The sequence below is a fragment of the Primulina eburnea genome, chromosome 3 (assembly GCF_022965805.1).
Source record: "Primulina eburnea isolate SZY01 chromosome 3, ASM2296580v1, whole genome shotgun sequence".
Lineage (NCBI taxonomy): Eukaryota > Viridiplantae > Streptophyta > Magnoliopsida > Lamiales > Gesneriaceae > Primulina > Primulina eburnea.
The window spans coordinates 24445650-24451726 of NC_133103.1; positions in this window are offsets into that span (position 1 = coordinate 24445650).

The window sequence follows — 6077 nt, forward strand, 5'->3', positions numbered from 1 at the left end:
TGACCCTTAACTGATCAACCCGAGCCATCTCTCAATTTACACGAGCCACGCCCGAGCCACCTCAAGCCAAAACCTAGGCACCCTCTTAACCAATCCTGAACCAAAGAACCAGACCCTAGCTCGCTCACCAGCCCTGCAACCGAGCTCCAGATTTCTGGACGTGAGCTACCTCTTCACTAAGACTCCTAGCCAACCTAGGACACTTACAGCCGAGCCACCACCGAGCCAACCTGACCCTAACCATCACTAGACCACACCCAGAGCCTATCTAAACCAGCCCAAGCCCTGGACCCCGCGCAGCGAGCCACCAAGCCAAGCACAGCAGCTGCATGCGTATTGGAGATCACTCACACTTCTCTCGTGCTAGCAGCCAGCCCAGCCGCTCCATCCCCTGGCCCATCCCTTGCCCATCATCCTTAGATCCTATAAGACCTACCTAACTCTTCCAAGCCCCAGCAGCGATCTCCCTTGGCTGCTGTCAAACCCACAGCTCACGTGAGGAGTCCATGCTCCACGAGACTTCTCCAAAGCTACGAGCAAGGGGTCCTAGCACCTTCCTGACCCTGACCCTGACCCTGACCCACGTCTTGCAAGAGCCTCCTCGAGACCTGGTCGAGCCCCATGACCCATGCAGAGAAACGAGCCACATGACTCTTGTGCAACCAAAATAAAACCCATTTTTCCTATGTTTCATTTCTCTCGGCTGTTTCAACTTATTTCCTTTAAATTTTTTCATGTATTGTTCATAATCAATCATATTTTATCATGTTTTGGAACCGTATCCATTGGATTCATAACGATTTTTTTAAAACAATCGTAAAAATGTTTAAAATCTGTGTCATACTGTAAAATAATCGAACCCAATACTTTTCTTGCATAAACAATTAAATCAAACATATAATGATTTGTATGATGTTTTAAAAGAGTTTAGGAATGTGTCTTTGCGTTTATAACGCTCGAATATACGATCTTCAGCGAGGGTGCGACGTTGGACGACTGGACGACGAATAACACAAGCCTTTTTCTTCCTCCTATTTTTTGAAAATTCTGAAGTGTGTGTGGGTGGTGTGTTACGGCTGACATGGTGTGGAATTATGCTGTTAAATGATTTAGGTTTAGTTATTTATAATTTAATTAACATGTTATTGGACTTTGGTTTTGGGCTTGCAAGCTTAAGGGTAATTGGGCCTACTTATTCATAAACATTTTCATATTATCATAAACTTATTCATATCATCATAAACATATTCATATTCATCATATTCATATATGTATTCATTTTCGTTGAATTCAGATCGTTAATTGTGAATATTGTATTCGTATTCGTATTGGGGTGATGAATCCATCTACTTGTAACCACAATACTGGGCGGTGGGGACATCAGCGACACTCTCACCCGTCAATTGAGCGTTGGCCTATGTATAAACATATCTGTTTATCATCGTATTAGTCACAATTACTTCATTTCTTTCAACAATTCGTATTTTCATCACTTATAAAAATTAAACATACATATAACGTTTTTCTTTTAAATCAAGCATGCAACATGTCTTTTAACGTTAACGTCTCATCATAAAATTTCATAAATATTTAAAATAATCATATTAACATATAAAACAGCATTCAAAGCACTGCAATGACGTCTACTAATTTTCGGGTGTAAAATTATCGTTTTAGCCCTAGACGTAAAATTTCACGATTTTAACATTTTATTAATTTTGTTGACTCTAAATCATCCCAAATAATTATTTAAGCTTACATTAATTTTCTCGTATTTTTATTTAGCTTAAATAGATGACTTTCAATTTAATCTTTAATTATAACATATTATTGCGTTTTAATCCACGATTAAATCAAACTTTATTGTAAAATTCCCAAACTTGAAACTTAGACTTTATATATTTATTTAGCCCTCGGGAACCATGACTTGACCCCCGTTGAGCTACATATCAAATTTTAGTTCAAAGGAGACCCTAACTCGAACCACCTAAGGAACCTATGAACCAACTTACGTTTTCTATGAGCCATCTTCGAACCAGCCCGAGCCAACATCGAACCAACCTCCCCTAGGCCCTCATGAACCTTTAGCACCCCTACTCGACCCTAACCCCAGACCGAAGCCACACAATCAGAAACATGCCATGGCCGAGACCCCCTAATAGATTAGGACTGTTCGTTTCGCGCCTAGGACCCTAGCCACTGGATCAGCCCCTTGTGCACCATCTTAGGACCCTAAGGACTTGACCTAGACAAGCCCGAAGCCCCCTGGCCGAGCCCTTTTCCCTGCGCGCTGCTGCAAGAGCAAAACCCTTCTCGATGGCTCTCAGGTGGAGTCCTAGCAAGCTAGGGAAAAGGACTCGGCCAGAGGGCTTGCTAGGACTCCTCCCCAGCCATGACTCTCGAGTCCTAGCGTGGCTAGGAGTCCTTCCCTAACTCAGACCATGACCCAGCCATGACCCAAGCCAAGCCATGCAAAGCCTAACCCCCTAGACCCGAACCATGATCCACAAACCGAGAATATGGTTCCAGCTTGTTTGTTACCTGTGTTTAGCGGGTTTGTGTGTCTTAGGACTCATTAAAATCGTGTAAAACATGCCCCTTTTTAGTCCTATACATGCAGTTCCTTAATGTACACTTATATAATGACTTTTGATCAAAACAACATGCTCTAAAATTCTTCTTTGCATAAAAATGAAAATACAGCAAAGTGCAACTTGTTTTTCATGCAATTCATATAAAAATTCATATTATTGTGTGCTGGATGAGTGAAAGAAAGAATATAGCGTGCTTTTGCATTATTTAATGCACGAATCAACGTTGAAAAATCGAAGAACGACGACGAGAAGACCTTGTCTTGAAAAGCCTTGATGAATTCGAAACTTTTCTCCTTGCTTGATGGTGTGTGCTGTGAGTTTTAGGTGAAAAGGAGTCTTGTATGAGGCTAGGGTGAAGGAGGCGTGTGTTGTGTGTGTATTATGGGGGTGGTTTGCACTTTAAATACCAACTAAAATACTAATGGTAGCTTAGGCCCATGAACAAGGTTAGCTAGGTCTAATAAGCCCATTAGTGCTTAATAAAATTATTTTGTTTAATAATTAGCCGGATTGTCAAAACATTTATATATTTGATGAAAATTATATACCAATAAAAATTACGTCCCGGCGTATAAAATCACCTCAAACTCTTTATTTTCAAAAAAAAGTAAAAGCATCAACATTAATTTAAATAATTAAAAACTATTATTTAATAAAAAAATTCAATTTTTCAGCCCTCGATCTCCGTTCCTCGATCGCAACTCGAATAACCCTTAAAATACATTTTAATACATTTAAGTAGAAAAAATACTAAAACATCATATAAACATATCACGTAATCGATTTAGCAATTAAAATCAATTAATTAACTATTTTCCATATTCCCTATATTTGAATGCAGTTGGATTACGTCGTTTAAATTTTGGACCTTACAATTCCTCCCTTCTTTAAATTTTTTTCCTCGGAATTATAACTTACCGAATAGCTCCGGATAGCGACTACTCAAGTCCCTCTAGGTCTCCCAAGTATCTTCTCTTCCGAGTGATTCAGCCACTTGACATTGACCATTGTAATGACTTTGTTTCGTAGTCTTCTTTCTTGCCTACCCAATATTTGGATAGGTCTTTCTTCATAAGTAATATTTGGAGTTAATTGCAGAGGTTCATGATTTAGTACATGTGATGGGTTCGATAAGTACTTTCGCAGCATCGATATGAAACACATTGTGTACTCCAGAAAGCAACGGTGGCAATGTCACCTTATAGGCTAGTGTTCCAATTCTCTCCAAAATCTCGAACGTCCCTATGAATCTTGGATTAAGCTTGCCTTTCTTTCCAAATTGCATAACACCATTTAAAGGTGCTATTTTCACAAATACGTGGTCTCCCACTGCAAACTCTAGGTCCCTTCGACTCTTGTCAACATAACTTTTCTGTCGGCTTTGTGCAGTCTTCATTATATCTCGAATTTTTCCTACTAGCTCGGCGGACTCTTCTATCAAGTCCTGACCAATTTCTCTTCTTTCCCCAACCTTGCCCCAATGAATAGGAGATCTACATTTCCTTCCATAAAAGTGCCTCGAAAGGAGCCATCCCAATATATGATTGATAGCTATTATTGTAGGTGAACTCCACTAGAGGTAATTTCGAATAACTCCTTGGAAATCGATCACACAAGCTCGCAGTAGATCTTCTACAATTTGAATAACTCTCTCTGACTGACCATCGGTTTGAGCATGGAATGTTGTACTGAATAATAATTTAGTCCTTATCGCTGCATGCAGACTCTTCCAGAAAAGACGATGTAAATCTCGTATCTCTATCAGAAACAATAGATACAGGAATCCCATGCAGGCTAACTATCTCTCGAATGTATAACTCTGCATACTACGTCATGGTGAATGTTGTCTCGATAGGTAGAAAATGTGCTGATTTCCTAAGACGATCCTGTTAGAGTAGATGTCCTGCAAGCCAACGGTTGCTTAGGGAATTTATTGACCCAAGTAAAATAAACAATCTTTATTTTAATATAATTTAAATTTTTATGGTTTTGTTATACTTTATATTATACCCATGCAAACAGCATAGATAAAGTCCTTGATTATGCTTTAATACAAATGAATCGTAATTCGATGTTGAAACTCATTTGTAAACACTGCATATTCTAAATTCGTTCCTAATTGATTCAGCCGCCTAAAACAGGGATAAAGGTCGCTTGAGCTCGAGACTAGCATCTGTGATGTTGTGTACTGTGTTTTTTGGTAAGGGCATATAGATGTCCAAACATGCAGATGGGTAGTCATATGATGATTATACCGAACAACCCTCCCTCGAACTTTCCAACTGGTTATCATTCATCTAGAGGATAAGTCCGTGGTTATGATTGTACACCATTAGTCCTTACGACCCGGGACAACACTGAGGCTCTATATGCTAGGGCTGTACTTTTACTAGTTTACCGGCTCTAGGAGAGTCATCAGGTGGCGAGGTTGGGTACAGTTGCAACACATATAGGAGCCAGTGCATTGTAGTCCGGGATTCACCGCTCACCTACGGGTGTGGATATCCTGTGTGATCTGATGAAATAATAGTGCATGGAATCTCTGTCCAGAGTATGAGATGTACGTTAGAGAAGGAGTTCTCAAATAGTACACGCGATGCCACTATTATAGTTATCACATAGTTATCGAATTATTATGCAACCCTCGATGAACCAATGGTTGCAGATTCGATCGGGATATATGAGATGAAGGGACCGTACTGTACGTTAATCATAATCGAATGGTTCTTGCAGGCATTATCAGTGATACGTAGGGGATCATAGGGCGATGCTACTAGACGCTCTTACCATGATCCGACAGGTGCAATCAAAAATGAGTTCTGACATTCTTCATCAAGGTGTTGATGAAAAGAATGAGGCTAGCTAGGGTAAGTCCGAAAATGAATAAATATTATTCTGAATGAAAAAGAGTTGTGAACTCACGGCTAGCTGTATCCCTGAACCATTGAGGGTCACACAAGCAATGAATCGTTTGTTCCCGTTGAGAGAATAAATTCAAGAAGTTGAATTTATATTATATAGTAAATTCAAGGAGTTGAATTTATTATAATTAAATTTTGAGAGAATAAATTCAAGGAATTGAATTTATAAAATTTGAGAATTTAATTTATTAAACTCAAATGTAGGGTTTATTAAATATTAAATTTTGGAGGTGATAAAAGTTCAAGGAGTTGAATTTACAATTTAAATAATAAATTCAAATGTTTAATTTAAAATGTATTTAATTTATTAAGCTCAAGAGTTGAGTTGATTAATTAATAAATTAAATATGGTGGGTAATATGTTTAATGGGCTTGTAGGAGCATAAGTCCAACATATTAAATAACTAAAGTTATTAATGGGCCTTGATTAATGAATTAAAGTAGTGTGACTATATCAATTAATTAATCAAGTCAATTAATGTTAATTAAAGGGCCCAATTATTATGCTATGATAATAAGGTCATGGGTTAATTATAAATAAGAGTTGAGAAGAAAAACCCTA